This window comes from Hirundo rustica, chromosome Z (genome assembly GCF_015227805.2).
Source record: "Hirundo rustica isolate bHirRus1 chromosome Z, bHirRus1.pri.v3, whole genome shotgun sequence".
Taxonomy (NCBI): domain Eukaryota; kingdom Metazoa; phylum Chordata; class Aves; order Passeriformes; family Hirundinidae; genus Hirundo; species Hirundo rustica.
Genome location: NC_053488.1, coordinates 53,597,630 through 53,616,849, shown reverse-complemented (window position 1 = coordinate 53,616,849; position 19,220 = coordinate 53,597,630).

Here is a 19,220-nt window from a genome sequence, read left to right as displayed (position 1 = left end):
AGACAAAGTTCAAAGGATGTCAACCCTGGAGGTACCTTGGGCTGGAAATCGGCAAGTGGACCATTGTGCCACAAAAATTGGAAATTAAGGCAAATATCAAGACCCTCGCAGATGTCCACCTACTGTGTGGGGCGTTGAACTGGGTGAGACCCTGGCTAGGTCTGACCACTGAGGACCCGGCCCCTCTTTTCAATTTATTGAAAGGGGGAGAGGAGCTGAATTCTCCTTGGGAACTCACCCTGGCAGCGAAGAATGCGCTGGAAAAGGTAGAGCATCTTATGTCCACTTGGCAGACTCACCAGTGTGATCCGGACCTGCCTTTCAAATTCATGGTAATGGGAAAATTGCCACACCTCCATGGGGTCATTTTCCAATGGAGGAGCAACATCAAAAAGGACCAGGGCAGAGATGACCCACTCTTAATCATACAATGGGTCTTTCTCAGCCATCAAAGGTCCAAGAGAATGACACGTCCACAGGAACTAGTGGCTGAACTGATCCGGATCAGGGAATTGGCCAGATGTGATTTCGAATGCATTCACATTCCAATTGGATTAAGATTGGGCCAAATTACAAAGGCAATGTTAGAACACCTGCTTCAGGGGAACGAAGCACTGCAGTTTGCTCTAGATTCCTTCACTGGACAAATCTCAATTCATTGGCCAGCCCACAAAATTTTTAATCAGGATGCCAAATTCACATTGAATTTGAAAATTGTTCAGAGTAGGAAGCCTTTAGAGGCCTTGACAGTTTTCACTGACGCGTCCGGAAGGTCCCACAAGTCAGTCAGGACCCTCAGACTCAGCACTGGGAGGCAGATGTTGCTGAGGTGGAGGGATCACCACAAGTTGCTGAGTTGGCCACTGTCATGCAGGCCTTCGAAAGGTTCCCTGAACCCTTCAATTTAGTGATGGATTCCGCTTATGTGGCAGGAGTGGTATCCAGAGCAGATCAGGCCATACTGCAGGAAGTGTCTAACACCGTGCTGTTTGAGCTGCTCTCTAAGCTTGTCAAACTTGTCTCCCACAGGGAGCAGCCATTTTTTGTGATGCATACGAGATCACACACTGATTTGCCAGGGTTCATTGCTGAGGGAAACAGAAGAGCTGATGCTCTTGCTGCTCCTGCAGCCATGGCCCCCCTGCTGAGTATTTTTGAGCAGGCAAAGCTCACCCATCAGCTTTACTATCAAAACGCGCCTGGCCTTGTTCGCCGGTTTCACATCACCCGGGAACAGGCTAAGGGAATTGTGGCCACGTGTCCCTCCTGCAACCAGCATGCACTTCCCAATTTGAGTGCAGGAGTGAACCCCAGAGGCCTAAAGAGCTGTGAGGTGTGGCACGCTGATGTGACACATATCCCCCAGTTTGGCCAATCTAAATATGTGCACGTCTCAGTGGACACCTTCTCCGGTGCAGTCTTCACTTCCACCCACACAGGGGAGAAGACCTCGGATGTAATAAAACATCTCATCCAGGCTTTTTCCTTCATGGGCATCCCGAGGGAGTTAAAAACTGATAATGGCCCAGCATATCGCTCCAGGGAGTTCAGCAGCTTCCTGCAACAATGGGGAGTTGGACATAGGACCGGCATCCCCCATTCCACAACACGTCAAGCCGTGGTGGAGAGGACCCACAGGGAAATCAAAAGGGTCCTCAACCAACAACAACAGGTTTTAAAAACAGAAACACCGCAGACTCGATTGGCCAGGGCTCTATTCACCCTGAATTTTTTAAATTGCACCTTTAAGATTTTGAACCCTCCAATCGTTCACCATTTCGGTGCAAACCCACAACTAAACATCAAAGAGAGGCCGCCAGTCATGGTCCGGGACCCTGAGACTGGAAGGACAGAGGGACCTCACGATTTGGTCACGTGGGGTCGTGGATATGCTTGCGTGTCCACCCCCACAGGGCTGAGATGGTTACCATCAAAATGGGTGAGGCCCTATGTCCTGAAGCTCTCAGGGGAGAAGAAGAAATTACCCCAAGTCACTCAGGCAGCGTTTAGGCGGAGAAGGAGGGAAGTTCTTTCACGGGATGGGCTCCCTTTCCTAAACAACACCCTGCTTGGACACTGATTGTTTGTTTCAGTTCTTTTAGTTCGGATGGAACCTGTCCAGCGCCGGTCCCCAGTGCCGAGGAAACTCCACCTGCTCCTCGGCATCCTCCTGCTCGCCAGTCTCGCTGCTCCTGTCTCTGGATGGCTGGTGCCTCGGCCCAAGGCCAACGTTTGGGCGACTCTTGCCAGGGCAATGGGGCAGGACCACATTTGCCTCTCAGCCACGTCGGCAGACAACCCACTCATGACCTGCTTTGTGGGGATCCCATATGGACCCAAGGAGTTACCCGCCAAGCTCTTGGAGATCACACAGCAGACTAATAGAGAGGATGCCTCTAAGGATCAATCCGTATCCCAGCTGTCCCCACCTGATTCCCTTCTTGCGGTTGAAGTTACGTTGCCCGTTAGAAATCCATTTTTGTTATGGAAAAAATATATGTCCACCCTTTCAATCTTAAGTTCTCTCCCTAAGGAGTTAGAAATTTTAGGTTCCTCCAATGCTTCCTTCTGTGTCCATTTCATGTTTACCCCATCTCAGGGTCAGGAGAGATCTTATCAGTTTGTCTATCAGACCAAGAACGTCTACACAGCCAGAATATGGTGCGGCTGGATCACCCATGTGGAGATGGCCTTGACTACTGATAGGAAACCCCTGACCCTTCCTAAAGGTGTATTTTTAATTTGTGGGGATAGAGCATGGGCAGGCATCCCCCCTCACCTTGTAGGAGGACCATGTACTTTTGGCCGGTTGGGCTTGTTTTCCCCCAACAAGACCACTCTTATGAATTGGCAGCGAAAAAATTCCACCAGCAGAAAGGTCCAAAAAAGAGATTTGGCCTCGCTCGATGCCAACTGTGATTCAGAAATTATCCATTGGTCAAAAGTAAAAGGAGTGGCAGTCACAGTCTCTTTACCTTGGGTATCGGTTGTGAAAGCTCTAGGTGAGCTGGCTCACCTGGAGTGTTGGGTGGCTAAACAAGAAAATTTAACTTCCAACGTGCTGGCCGGCCTCCTATCAGATGAGGAGGTAACAAGGCAGGCAACGCTGCAAAACAGAGCAGCAATCGACTACCTCCTCCTTCTCCATGGACATCGTTGTAGGAGTTTGAGGGGTTGTGCTGTTTCAACCTGTTGACAAAGGCTGAGGATGTCCACTAAGCCATCCAGAGCATCCGGGGCATGGTGAATAACATCGAAAAAGAGACTGGTGACTGGCTGAGTGCGATGTTTGGGAACTGGGGCATTTCGGACCGGGTACGTTCAATTTTAAGATCAGTTCTGTTAGTTTTGTTTATTATTGTATTAATTTTAATTACGATTGGTATTATCAAAAGAATGTTGAATAGATTAATTTCGAGCAGCACACACTCCCCCTCCGTAAACCAAGTCGCTACGCCATCCATGCCTGAATTGGAGGAGGGCATGGAACTGGAGGAAGACTCAGGGGAAGACAGAAACCCAGACGAAGAAGAACCTCAGATGGAGTGGCCCGCTCAACTGGAGTGGTTCGCTGAGGCATATCCAGACTCCGAGTATTGTCCTCCCCCATTCCAGTTCTCCTCCTCTTAAAAAACAAAAAAGGGGGAGATATGGTGGTGCAAGAGTTGTTTTACTAAGTTCTTAAGTAATTTTTGTAAGTTTTATAAGAAGTTTTTTGTAATGGTACATTCCACTGTGTCCCCGTTTTCTGTTATGGTTCCCCCTCTATGAAGTTTGTTATATAACAAGTCGTTTTATGTCAATCATCCCACTCCCCCAACTGTCCCTGTCAATTCCCTCTCTCTCCTCTTGGGCGCCCTGTCTGTCACTTCAGGGCCCTTCCTTGGATTCTGGAAAGATCCAGGGGAGGTGTCGAGTGATAGGCTGGCGCCTGGGAAATCCCCTTCTCCCATCTTGTGATTGGTCTGATGTTTAAAAATTAACACCCCCTGTTACAACCCCGTATTCCCTGATTAGCTGACCTGTTGTCACCGCCCCTTGATCCTCCCACGTTTATAAGTTCGTGCAGCCCAGTTCAAAGTGTTCTCTCTCTGGGCAGCATGGTCAGTGGTGGAGCTCCTTGCCGGACTCTGCTTCGATAAACTGCCTTTAAACCTGCTCAGGAGAGAGTCGACCCTTTGTCCGTCACCGTAGTCGTAACACCATCAGGTCCAGCTGCCGGTGTGGGGAACCAAGACCCCACAGGAAGGAGTTTGCTCACCCTGCCTGCAACCCCGACCGATCTGCGTTAGCTGCATGCAGGACTGAGCTAGCCTGTGGTCAGCACCTGCTAGGCGTGAGGGACACTGCAACAGCGGAGGTTATATAGTAAGAAGCAGCATTTTACATTAGTTGAGTTTGCAAGTTTCTTAGGACTTGTTTTTTACTTTACCCATTAAGCCTAGCTGAGTTCTTCATCCTATCTTCCTCCAGTAGAGAAACTGTCTCAAGGGTCAAAAAATAACAACATTCCAATTTTTATCTCTAACAAAATTAAATTTTATTCCTCTCATGGCATCTTTGGGTGGAGGGAGATGTTCTTTTCTACCATGTCCAATTAATTAAGTCATCAAAAATATATAGCTGTTGATAGCTTTTTTCTAACAGAAATATAAATAAGCCATGCACCTGACAAACCAAACAACTTGTTCATCTGAAGCTGGACCTTTTTTTTCCAATTTTGTTTGTTTGTTTGTTTAATTCTGGATTTTTATATTGCATCTGATGCTGGAAAAATACAGATTGTTTTAGGAGAAGGAAAAAAACCCCATGTTTCACCACAGGCTCTGACCAACAAAATGGAAAGATAGTACATTTGCTTTTTTAAGTTTTTATCTTTTTTTTTTTTCCCCTGTGATTATTGTGCTCCAAACTTATATATTACTCCTTTCCAGCTTGCAAAAAACCCCATTTCTTCAGGCTATATATCTCCAGCAGCTGATTTTTTACATAAATTCCCTGACATGTCCTATTTACTGCAAATTTACAAAGCAAAATATTGCTGAAATTCAAATGCAACCAGAGAAAAATGCACTAGGATAGAGCTGTGCATGGTATCTTTCTTCTAACTGTCTCCAGAGGACGGGAGATATCTCCTTCTCACTCACTTTAAATTTTAATGAAACATTTTAAATCATCAACTAATATTAATAAATGTGGATTAGCATCAAATATTTTTGAAAAACATGCACACAGACAGATGAAGTTTTTTATTTTTTATTAAGCTGCCTTAACATTCCAGACCCCCAAAACTTTATTCCCTCCTGTGTGAGGGGTCTGGATCAGACAGTCAAGAAGTTTTGAAGCATCCTGTGGCCACACTGATGGATCATTTGACACCTGTAGGTTTCACTAACCAGCATGGGCATTAACTTAGGCTTTTAGCAGTCCAGGCATGCAAGGACAGGACTGACTTGGGAGACTTCCCAAGGTGAACTCACTTCTTTGGGCACACAAAGCACCTCTGGGTACTTGGGCTAGCTGGAGTAGTGGATGCAGGTGCAGGAGGCTACTGGACTTGTGCCAGATCGAGATGAAGAACAGCACCCATTTTCCCCTTGAGTTTAGAGATGTTTGCCTAACAGGGAGTTTGCACAAGCTCATCTGAACTCCCTAGGTAAACTGTACTTTTCCCCCTCCCGTGTGTGGTCTGAGAGCTTTATTGACCAGTGTGTATTTGTTTGGCCTCCTGATCAGACTTCTGCAGCTTGAAATGCAATGATGACCCTGTAATTGTGATGGTACCTCTATTTTCATTGCAATCAGCTGGTTGCTCTTCTAGCCCACATGTGAAAAGTAGAGAGAAATGGTGCTCACAGGCACCTTCTCCAGCACCAAAGGCAGGTAAGATCTGATTAAGGGCTTATAGATTGTTTCTAGATGTTGTGAAAATTTGATAAAACAGTTGACTGAACACTTGCTGATATGAACTGGAAAGCTCCTCCTCAGCTGGACTCGATGATCCTTGTGGGTCCCTTCCAATCCAGCATATTTTGTGATTGTCTGATACTTATTCATTCGTGAGTGCAGACTTAGTCTTTATTTTTTATATATAAATGCTGCACATCATGTTGATAATTAGAACAGCAAGGAAGCAGTAAATAAGCAATGCACTGAAACAACTTTTCCCAGAAATATTGTTGTTATCATTCTCCGTGTTTTGTATTTGCTTTGTTTTCTTTCCTTGAAATGTCTAAACAATATAAGAATTCCCAGAAAGTATTTATATTTTGTTTTATGCACTTCCTCCTTATAAGTGTTTCATTCTTGACTGGGAGTTTCCCAGGGCTGGAATACCAGCCTTTGTGTGGCACCAGCCAAGGTGTTTACATAAGCAGAGCCCAGACACATCTCAGCCACTCCATCAGTCTTTTTGCTGTAGCTAATAAATTTTGATTCTAGTTCACATGTTCCAAAGGCTGAGACTGCCCTGTTCATTTCTCCAAAAGGTCACTCTTAGTGATGTGGTCCTCCTCAAGAGTGACTTCTCAAGGGTGGGAGACCCTTAATCTGTTTAGCAGTGTCCTAGGGTAACTTTATGATGCTTGTATCCCCAATCGTCTGTTCTGTTTGTGCTGTATATTGAGTCCTGTGCCTTTAACACTGGTTCTAAGAGCAAGGAGAAGTGCGGAGTTTGTTTTGAGAAAACTGCCTGACTCCTCCACATTCTTCTGCGGACAGTGTGTTCGGCGGAGGCTTGGAGAGACTGCAGGACAGAGATTTTTTTTGCTTTTAGTTAGTTTCAGCTAGCTAGGGCAGAGAAGTTCCCTAGACTGGTTTTCTTCCTTTTTCTTGGAACTGTTTAAACCTGCTCTGGACTGAAAACCCAGGGGAGCACTGGGGGCTGCACCTGCGGCCCACCGGGGCCTGGACCTCGGCATTTTCCAGCAGCGCTGGAGAGACTGGGACTGAGGAGAGACTGAGAGAGAGCCAAGCTATACCCACGGCAAGGACTTTCTCAATTTGCCATCTCACTTCAGAAGGAGAGGTTTTATTGTTTCATACTATTCATTCTTTATACTTGTATGCACTTCATTTGTTTAGTAAAATAGTTTTTTCCACTTTTCTCTAAAGAGGGTTTTTTTTCGGACTGGTTGGAGGGAGGGGCCACTTGGGCTTGCTTCCCAGAGGGATCCTATACAGGGGTTTTCCCCCAAATTTGTCTCCAAACCAGGACAAGCAGCTATGGATAATCTGATTCCTTTCCATTCTAGGTTTAGTTCTTGTACTAGCTAAGTTACTTAGCACTGTAAAATGCTAAATCTTTTGCACTCAGCAACGGTGAGGCCACACCTCGATTCCTGGAGTCAGTTTTGGCCTCTCACTACAAGGGAGACATGGATCATGTCCCAATAAGAACAACAGTGATGGAGAAGAGTGGGTAGCACAAGTCTGATGAGCAAAAGCTGAGGGAACTGGGTTCATTTAGCTGGAGAAAAGCTTAGGGGAGACCTTCTTTCTTTCTTTATACAATTACCTGAAAAGAGGGTGTAACCAGGTGACAGTTGGCCTTGGCGCCCAAGTAACAAGTGATAGGACTAGAGGAAGTCCTTAGCCTCTGCCAGGGGTCATTTAGATTAAATGTTAGGAAAAATGCCATCATTGAAAGTGTCAAGCCCTGGAATAGGTTGCCCAGGGGGATGATGGACTCACTGTTCCTATAGGTATTTTAAACACATATGGCATTTGGGGACATGGGTTAGTAGAGGACTTGGCAATGTTGGGGTAAGGATTCAATGATTTTAGAGGTCTTTGGCCATCTAAAATACTCTATGAACTCATGATTCTATGTTTTGGATGTTGTTTTTTATTTTTTGGTGTAAGACACAAATATCAAGCTCCTGAACTATCACAGGGACCATTTTAACACACATAAAAGAAGTGGCACCTAAGCCATTCCAGGAGAGATAGAAGAAACCCAAAGTGTTCAGTTGGTATTTTGAGGATCACATAAAAATCTCTTTAAAATACCTTAAAAATTTCAGCCCTTTCTAAATCCTTTCTAATCCAACCAGGACCATTGTTCCATATAGCATATACCCTTTCCTCTTGTGAACATCCTAGCCTATAGGAGTTCAGAGCTGGTGATTTTCCATCACCAACTATTAACAAAGTGAGAATAAAGCAGGGAAGAAGCATTGCTAGAAAACAAAGAAAAGAGAAAAAAATCTCCAACCCATGTCTACAATGGCTTCAACATGCTGAGTTTGGGAATATTAATGAAAATATCAGTTATTAATGGATAAAAATATAGGACTCCTTGTTAGTCCTAAATAAAGGCACATGTAGCATTGGTGGAATGAAATTATTACTTTCATCAATTTATGTTGAAATATTTACAGAAACACTTGAAAAGAACATTGTCCTTTATAGTCTTGAAGGTAGCAGTCAGGTTATCAGATTGTTCCACTTGGTATATTTTTCTGAAATCAAGTGCATTTAAATATTTTCAAGATTATGAATTATTTACTAATTAATAGGCCTAGATATCCTCTTGAGTTACAATTTACAAATTGTTTTAAAATACTTAACCCATCTCTGACCACTTGTTTTGTGTTTTACACAGTGTAGTAGAAAAAAATGAAGGTACACAGTACAATTATTATTTTTGATTTATATTGTGGAAGGATAATAGACTTCTTGGCAAGACCTCACTTTCTTAGTGGCTTAAAAAAAGTTATTAGGCAATGACTAATATTATTATAGTTCTAATTCAACATGATTAGATGCATTTTAATTGGCAGTTGCTGGTACAGTCTGGGAAACATGAAATATCATAACTACTAGAGTGATGGATGTCCTGGAAAGCCCAGTTGGGGCAGGTGGTAAGTTTTGATACTTTTGTTTCAGTGTGGGTGTAGTGGATGTTGGATAATTTCCTTCAAAATGAAAACTCATCGTGTGGCAGTATTAATATTTTAGCTGGAAAAAATAGGTTAAAATAATTTTGTTTCACACAATTCAAAAGAACATGGTTGGAAACACTTAATCATAGATCTACTGCCCTTCATGACATGCTTTGCAGAAATTTATCCCAAACATTACTGATACTGCTGAGAATTGTTAACAGAGTCCAAATTCCTGGAAAGACCAGTATGACCTAATTCAGCATCAATTTAGTTGCTTTTATTGGCTTTCCTCATTCAAAACAAGTTGGTCATCTTCACATCCAGGAGGCATATGCTCTCACTGAAATCCTTAAGGAGGAGCATTGGAGAAGAGAAGAGCAGGAGAGCAGAACAGCACCCCACTGAAATCCTGGAGGAGTCACGCTGTTTGGTAACAGCTTAGCAAGATTCACTCTCACCTGTCTTGCTCCCCACCATTACCATCACACCCCTGCAGGACTGTGAACTTTTACAGCCCAGTAGTTCTTGTTCAAAGCAAAAAACCTGCAGCCAAATGGAAACTGCATCCAAGTGTCATACAGAGTGATTTTATATGCAGTTAATTCTGGCTACATTTCATTAGATGTATATGGAAGACACAGACCAAGATCTTTTGAGCTGTTTGCTTTCCAAACTAGTGACTGAATATTCAGTAACCTTCCCATGAGGAAAAGCATTCCTCTTCAGTCAAATGTATGTGCATAGATAATATCTTCCTTATTCAATCACAAAGTCTAAACAAATGTTACTATATTACTTCCAAGCACAAATATAACATTGATCTTTAGATGACAGAAAGACACTGTGTTGTGTAGGATTGCGCTCAGCTGCATCCAGTGCTTGCTTCAGTAATAACTTAGAGATGAAAGAATCAAAATTAGGTACAAGCACACAAAACCCCCTCAAAATTAACCATGACATTTCCTTTTCCTTTATCATTAAGAAGCATATTTGGTTTTAATCAAGGTCAGGCATTACAGAGTATACTGATCATATGTCAAGACAGGGCACTAGAGATATAGACAGTTAAGCAGACATTAACAATGGAGTATTTTTCTGTCTTATTGATGCATAGGAAAATCCTCATATTTTTATTGTTTTATAAACAATAGCACAACTGACTTTATGTTATCGGTATGAAAATTGCAAATTGCAGTATATATTTTATTCACATATTATAATAGAAAGCCATGTCTTTGTATTATTGACAATTTTTATTGGTCACACCCATACTCTGGAAATCTTTCCTGAATAAGTCAAAAGCTCTAGAAAAATAATGTCTCTACATAAGTGGCCACACGTTGATTATCCAGAATGCATCACAGAGCCCAAATACCTCCTTCCTAGCCAAAGTTCCCATCAGGTCAATGAAAAGAAGGTGAACACTGAAAACTTCATGTCCTTTGGAAAACCAAAGAAAGAAAATCAAAGTGAACCAGGGAACCACATAGTCACAGACCATCTGTCTCAAACTGGAAACTCTGAAACACCGCCATCAGCAAGGCTTTCTCCAGCCCTCATGTGTTCCTGGAAATCAGTTAAAGATCAATTCAGAAAACCAAAACAAACCAAAACACCAAAACCAAAACCAACCAACCAACCAACCAAGGCCCCTCTGCCCCCCGCCACCACCACCCCCCCCTGAAACAACCTCAGAGTCCAACAGAGCTATTTTTACAGTCTCAGAGGCAAATTTACTAGGCAGACATGGGTGTACCTCATATCAGCAGACATTAAACCACCATAATCAAAGATTTTGATGGCAGCTTCACACCCACAAATTCTTCAGGTCGTGCTTACAAGGAAGTCAAGAACAGGTTTTGTTGGTCTTGGTCAGTGGGTTTTGCTGCTGTGGGCATAGGTGTTCTGTGTTGTGCAATGCACTGAGGGCCCCAGGCATCCTTGTCACGGGCTAAAGCTGAGACCTGGAAAGATCGTCAGACACCAACAAGGTAGCTTGCTCTCCCTTTGTTGTCTGCTGGGCCACAAGAGCCCTGACCAGGAGCTTTCTGTGTCCCCTCTCTCAACTTATGCCAAACCAGATTGCAAAGCTCCTAACATGCTTCTCATGAGGAGTCCAGACAATCAGCAGATTTTCTTAGTGAACGTAGCTGGAGCTTGCATGATCCATAAGACTGAAGCTGTAAAGCAGGATTTGATCTGATGTAACTACTACTTCAAGCTCTCCAGCCTGAAGACACATGAAGTGTGGGACAAGTCCAGTGTGTGTGGAAACTGTGACAGTTTCCATTTGTGTGACTCTCTGCCATCCTGTCCTCCAAACTGTATGGGAACAATAGTCCTCTGGAATATCATCCCTACAGCATGACCCTAGAGCTAAGAAAAACATCCATGAGGGCTGTCAGAGAGATAAGTTCCAAGTTGTCACCTGAGCATTGCTCAAAGCTATCACTGTGGCCACATGGGAAGGAGAAAGTAAGAATCTGGTCAAAGGAAGCTGCAGAAAACAAAACAAAACAACGTTTTGTCTCTGCTGTACACAGATACCTCCTGGAGGGACTGGTGCTGTGTGCATATCTAGTGTGTGTGGGATGTGGATGGTGAACCTCATGATAACAAAGACCTAGTCAGAAACAGAGGGGAGTGATGTTTTCAGATATCCTCCTTTTTGTGGAAAGCCAGGAGCAGGCAAGCGCTATGTGAAGTCATGATAGAACACTGCATAGCATGGCAGGTGGGCAAGTAAGAGCTGTAAGTTCTCGTGGTACAACCCAAGGGCTGCAAGTGAGCAAGATCTGCTATCCATAGCTGGGTTACCAGCACGGGAGACACCTCTGCTCATCAGCTCCTTCTGAGCTGAGGCACCTTCCACTCTCCTGTGTGGGAGGGACAGCTGCCAGGTGTCATATCCCATGAGGGGCACTTTTCACAAGAGCATGTAGTAACAAGAAAAGGGGGAATGTTTTTAAGATGAAGAAGTGTAGATTGAGATTACATATTAGGAAGAAACTCTTTGCTATGTGGGTGGTGAGGCATTGGCAGAGATTGTTTAGAGAACCTGTGTCTGTTCCATCCCTGGAAGCATCCAAAACTAGGTTGGATGGACTTTGAGAAACCTGGTATAGTGCAAGATGTCCGTGCCCATGGCAAGGACATTGAAATGGGGTGGTTTTAAGGTCCCCTCCAATCCAAACTATTCTGCTGTTCTGGGGTTTTTTGCTTGGAAGCAGGTGTATGCCAATGCACAGGATGGTGGGCAGATGGATGAGCATGCTCTCATATCAGTTTAAACAGTCACAATGCTGTACAGTCTTTCTAAAACTGACAGTCATATCCGGTCACATTTTCTGGGATTGTACACACTCCAGTTTCACTCTGAATTGAGGAATGTTGTATTCTGGGTCACTAAGGTAAACCTGGAGATACAGGTTTTTCCACTGCAAGCCAAAAATAACATTTATATTCTTAAAACACTTATATAACTGAGTTAAGACCTGAGTTTCATGCCTGTAAATACAAAGTAAAAATTCCTATCAGTGAAATCTGATGTCCAGAACTATTGTCGATTGAGAAGCTGCTAGATCAGGATCTGACCTTAAGAAGCAGTAGAGCAGACACTGCTGATTGTACCCTGCCAGAACAAACGAAAACAGTCACCGCAGGCATAATCTTACAGCTGTTAATAGTCAAGCTAAGACAATGACTCCCACTGTCATGAATTTGATTTCCGTGTATCCAGTTTTGACCTAGAATGGATCTTAATAGGAAGGCACACTTCATCTTTTTCACACTTAATGGGGCTAAATATCCCTCATAGTTTCCTACTTTCTGCTTCCTTTTATAGAAAAGTAGACATGCAAACATGCCAATTTCAAATCTCCCCTCCCAAATCCAAGAAGCATTATTTCTTTAGAGGCTTATTTACTTAATTCATAAAATACTGAGCTTCTCACAATAGAGAAGCAGTCTCTGTCTGGTACAAGGAAGTTATTATGCCTTTATTTCCACCTCCCCCAGGAAAACTAGAAATTATTGACTTAATTTTGAGCAAAACATGTATTGCCACCACTAATATAAAAGTCATAAGACAAACATAATATTTGCATAAGACAAAAAGGGAAAAAAGGGCTTTAATTAGTTTCAACACAGGAATTTTCCTTTTAGAGTAGAGATCAGATTAAAATAAAAAGCAGATAAATTAGAACTAATGAATTCTGACCACTTGTGGTATATAGGCACTGTGAGTCATATGATCTAGGTGTTAACTTACTTCATATGATATGTAAAACACTACTTTTTGTTAGCTAGTACTTCTGCAAAAAAATATTAATTCTAACAATAATTTGGAGGGTATGACTATATATTAAAAATGCACATCCTCTTTCTTTTCTAATTCACACAGTTTCAGAAAACTATGACGTTTTTAAATGATGATAGCCTCAATTATATGAGGACAAAACCTTAAGTTCTCTTTCATTTGAATAAACAATTGTTTTCATGAATATTCAAGGTTCTTTTTCTGGGTTAGAAGACCAAGTTTCTCCACTTACTTTCTCCTCTAAAGCATGCTGTTTTCAAAAACAAGGTCTGTATCCCCAGGGTCAGATGGCATAACTGTGTATACTGGCTCCGAGGATTTAACTGTCCATCTCCTGAGGCTACAGAGGATCCTTTTACATGCTCCGAGGATTATCTTTAATATTAATCACCCAGTGTTTGTAATGGGCCATTCCATTACAAGTCAAAAGGCTTGTTAGTAACTGCCTGGCATTTTCCTGGCTCTTTCTTGCCCTGCACACTGCAACTGAGCATGATTTTTAAGGTAGGCAGGCTGTTTCCTTGCTGTTGACACAGCAGGGGTCTACACGACTGCCATAGGCCAGACCTTATCCTAATCCTTAGTACACTAAAAACCAGGATGTGAGGTATTCTAATCCTGATCCTTTAAGGATCAGGATTAGAGGTCTTCTGCCAGCAATGAATTGAATGAGTAATACAGTCTTAACTCTAAAAAGCCCCTTAACCCTGCAAAGTAAAACATTCTTATTAAGTCTGGCTCTCAAGATGCAAGAATGATCCTCAGAGAAGGATCATGGACTTTGCCTTGGGTACTCTGGGTCGTTAGGCACTGCTGCATCAGAAGGCAAAGCATCACGTTGTGGGAACAATAGGAAGCGATTGGGTGATTAAAAACAAAAGAAAGGGAAGACAAAGAAGCATCAGAAGTTTGTCCTCTTCACTTATGCTCCTCAGATGCAGTCATTATTGCTCCACAACTGACCATGCATGTTCCAATACTTGCAGGAAGTCCTGCTTAAAATGGGATTTATTAAATGTACAACAGACAGCTGGACACAGGATCCACATGGGTGGAATCACATCAACTAGTGAACTGTGCCACCTGAATAGCCAAAATAGCCACATGTTCAACCATGAGGATGCTCTCAAGTTTATCTTGCTGGAGTAGGACATGACTCCTTAGACCCAAACCAACAGAAGATACAAAATATGGTAATTGCAGAACAATAAAAAATTAGAAGGAAACCTGTTACTTCTTACAAGACAGAAAAACAGAATATTCTTAATTGGCATGATGTCCTTACAATGGTCTGGAAGGAATAAGAGAATAACAAGTCTCTTCGGGAAGTAATGTGGGCAGCTGAGGTGCTGGACATACAGGAGCTCAGGGAGGAAAGTCACTTCTTTAGCAGAAGAAAGTTAGTCAATGGGGTAGTTTTATATTTCTGCTGAAAGGAGCAAACAGCACCTGTGACACGGAGAACAGACTCAAGCAGCTCTCAGTTAGGCTCTGAAACAGTAGAGACCAAGTCCTGTTTTAGTAGCTAGTGCACATGCTGCTTGTGTGCCAAAGTGTTGGAGAGCTGCTAGTAGTGTCATCCTCCTGCACAAGATAAGGAGAAACAACTCTCACTACCTCCCTTTGTCAGGATTTATCATTGGAGTGAGGTCAGTGTTTGACCATTCTTTTCCTCTTGCCCTGTCCATGCTGTTCCCTCAAACGAAAAAAATTATGGTCCTGTGTACACATCAAGCAGGAATTCATTCATCCTCCTGGCCCTTGCTAGATGGTAAATCTTTGTTCCTCTGCTTCCCTACCACGGGGAACAGACAGACCCAAGGCATGAACAGGATGTAGGTTGTGCAGCACATCCATCACGCAGCTTGTGGGCTGTGTGAGGCTAAGTGCAAAGGGAGATTTTGGGCATCTCCTTACCTTGCTCCCCTTTTAAAAACTCTATATCCCATGCCTGACTCTTTCCAGTTAGATAACTAGGAAATCACAAGCCTAACTTTGTTTCAGGAATTGCAAAGCAGGAGCCAAGAAGTTTCCAGAGTAACCCATTTCATCACTACAATATTTTAGCTCTTGGACTGAAACAGAATTTAATCTTGTTATACATCCATCCATCTATATCTTTGTCTATATCTATCTATATCTATATCTAGCTATATCAACACCTGTATCCAGATCTATATCTCTATATCTCTATATCTCTATATCTCTATATCTCTATATCTCTATATCTCTATATCTCTATATCTCTATATCTCTATATCTCTATATCTCTATATCTCTATATCTACCTCTATATCTCTATATATCACCTGTCTGTCTATCTATCTATCTATCTATCTATCTATCTATCTATCTATCTATCTATCTATTATTGTATCCTGTAATTATTTTTTGTCTGTCTGCACCTGGTGACTTGTACTTGTTCATGAAGAGTAGAAGACAACAGCTGTTTTGAGAACTGGATAAAGTCACTGTGTGCTCAGATCAGTGGTGCTATAGCACAGGCATGAACACACCATCTTCAAAGCCTACCTGCTGAGTTGGGGAAAAACAGCTCCAGTCAAAATCCTTCTGTTTTTACCTCAGACATTGTTATGAGACATAGGAATATATCTTTTCCTCCAAATCTTGTTGTCTTGTAAAAATACTGTAAGTATCATGACCGCAACTTTGACTTGATTAAACCAATCAAGCAAAACCATTCTTAGGGTTTTTGACCTAATTTTGGCTAGTTCACATAAATTGTCTTCTCAGTTTCAGCATATTAGTCCCCGTCATTTACTTCAATCATGCTTGAGTATTACATTGCAATTATTTCCATCTATTTATCTTGTACCAGAGTGTTACACTGCATTGTAATTATTACAGTGTATTTATTGTGGAGAATATAATTTTGAATCATGAAATTAGAAGTGGAAATTCTTCTTGAATGTTTTCCTGTGAAAATTAACAGAATAACATATTGAACATATAAGTGCAAGCCTGCATATGCTACTTTCACACCTTACTGTCAGTAGAAGTAACACAGGAGCAAATTCTGCTGGCAGTAAATTTGAAATACATTCTGATTTCTTAGTAGCTTACACTAGTGCTGGTGAAACAGAATCTACAATAGTAGCCCAAGGGTCAGAGCATAAACCAAGCTATCTTGAAATGCATCTGATGGCAGGATATGCCTGAATTTAACATAATTTTCTAGTCTGTGATCCTGACATGATCAGTCAATTTAACGTAATTTTATGTTGGGCACATAGGCATTATATTGCCAAAAAGCTCCCAATATAATCTAATCCTTTGCAGATCAAAGCTGTCACTGTGAAGTCCTCAGCAGGATGACTTTAGATGTAGAATACTGGAGAGCTAAGCCTTTGCATGGTAGAGACAGAACATGAATATATTGGGGTCGTCAGATGGGTTCTAAAAAACTTAGTAATCTGAATAGTTCTCTTCAAGTCACTGACACGGAGCTTTATTTTTGCTATACAGCAAGAAAGGCAAAACCAGTGGCTTTCTCTAAAACATCACCTCAGTGATGTCTGTTGAACCTAGCATTTCTCACCAGTTATACATTTGAATGTTAAATACATTCAGACTTCTTTCAAAAGGAGTGAAATATATTGTATATAATATATTGGCAGGTGAGCAGTAACAAACTCCTGAAACACATCCTTTCATCAGTCTGATCTACATATATATATAAGCAGTTTTCAGTGGGATTTGTCTGGAAAAGGGACCTCCTTCACACATTTAAAAGTGAAATTTAAAATGTTATATTTTAAGTATTATTATATAATATTAAATTATAACAGTATAATATGTTAAAAATACAATAGATTATAAACAATTATATAATATTATAGTATTGAATAGAGCATAACATCTTATTAGAGTATTAAATAAGAATTGAAATATAGTATAGATACATTCAATTAAATATTGTAGTAAATACTGTTATTTATTATTATATTAAGTATTAATATTAAATATAGTAAACAATAACTACAGCTCCTTCTACCCTTCAAAACACTTAAAATGGCGTCTTGGGGAGAAATTATCTTCTTTTAGAAGCAAGCAGAAAAGGCAGCGAGTGGTTTTCCCTACAGAGGGGCAAAGCAAAGGCTTGTATGAGTCAGTCAACATGGCAGGCTGTGTGGTAATGCTTGGTTTGAAAGACATCTAGCTGCAGATTATTTCACCTCATAGAAACAAAGAAATGTTTACGCTCTCGATCAAATTTTAAATAATTCCTGAGATCAAGAAGCCGCAGGAGGCATTCAGTCTGGTTGGGTTAAGTTACACCAAGTGTAAAGGTACTGTCCTGCCCAGGTGTGGCTGCTGGGCACACCCAACTCAGAGCACACAGCTACCCTCCTCCTCCTCTTTGCTTGTCCAAGAAATAGCAAAAGGGGGCTGAGAGAGACTCATTTTCCCAAACCACTGAATCTCCTATAGGCAGAACACTTTCTGCTGAAATAGAATTCGTTTTAGAACAATAACAAAATTCATCTCATGACCTTAAACCATGTGAGGTACCACGTAGAGATTTAAAATTGAGCAAATGCTGGCAGCAGATGCCATCCTCCTGATCTGCTCTGAAAATGCTGATGCATTTACAGTAAATCCCTAATGAGGCCAGTTGTGCAACAAGTTGAAGCGACATAAAGTATGGTGATGAGTCAAATCAAACAAACATCCTATTTTATAAGCTTTCTCACGGCATGTAGTAGCATGTACCACGAGTAATGAAACATCTGTTACAGCCCTGACTTGCTCACAACTGAGCAAGTGTTGCAACAGTTCTGTAGGGCCAGGTTTCACATTAAGCCTTTACTGGGTAGATGAAAAGGATCAGCACTAAAAAGGTTTACTTCATCTCAGTTTATTCAGGAAGAATGAGCCAGGTTTCCTGTTAGGAAAACAAAAAAGTGCCATATTGCAAAATATCCCAAACTCATTTTAACTCTAGACTGTCGTATTTCAATGATACTTGCAGTTCTCTCAGGTGCTCAGAAAGTCCTTTTTCATCAGGCGTATTTTGGGGAAAAAAGAAGCTGAATTATAACATTTGCTTTGACGGCTCACTTTTGCCTAAAGTTGTCCACTTTATATATCTGTATGCGTCTTTACATGCATTGTGATGCACTGCACTCAATTTTAACAGCTGCCCCTTCTGCTCAGCATCTTCCTGTGCCCTGTCCACAGTGAGAAAAGCTCATGTACTGTCCCCCAATCCCACCTTCAACCTCGCATTAACTTTTGACATTTATCAAAAAGACTTGCCTTTGTTCTCTCTATACCATGACCAGCATAAAGAGCCAACAAAATTCCTGGGAGTCAGAAATTTTAGTCTTAATACATCAGATCATATCTTAGTTTTATACAGATATATTCTTATTCTCCAATTCAAATATATTCTTAAAAACACTTGTTTAAGAGCTTTTCTGACTAGAAATAGTTTCCTGTCTCTTTCAAGGCTTTTGCTGCACTAGACCTTAAAATTGTTGCCTCACTTGGATACAGGTGATGACTATAAGCTGTGCGGTCCTATTAGCTGTTATAGAACTGTGATGCAGAAGTGAGATTTGTTTATTTTGTTGGTTTGGGCTTTTTTAAAGCTTAGCAGTTAATTAAATACAGCAAAATTTGCAAATCATTCTAGAAAAAAGTCATGGAAAGGTTTCTGTAAGAAAAGTTTTCTTTTAAAGGGAGAGGTTGCTGGTCAGACCTTACCCAGTGAGAAGCCTTTAGGCAAGGTCCTGAAGAAGGGATAAAAGATCTGCTTTCTCATTTACTGTACATCTATACTACACTGAGAAATGTTCAGAGGAAAATTCCCTTGTTCTCCTGATCTTCTATGTAGAAGCAGAGTTAATAATTCCTACAAGATCAGCTTGCCTCCCCCCTCAGTTCTGAAATACATCCTCTGTTTTTGTTGTTTTTTTTTTTCTTCCAAGGGAGGAACTTTTCTTGCTCATTTATGGCCCAAGATTACTGATCTAACTCTGTAATGCAAT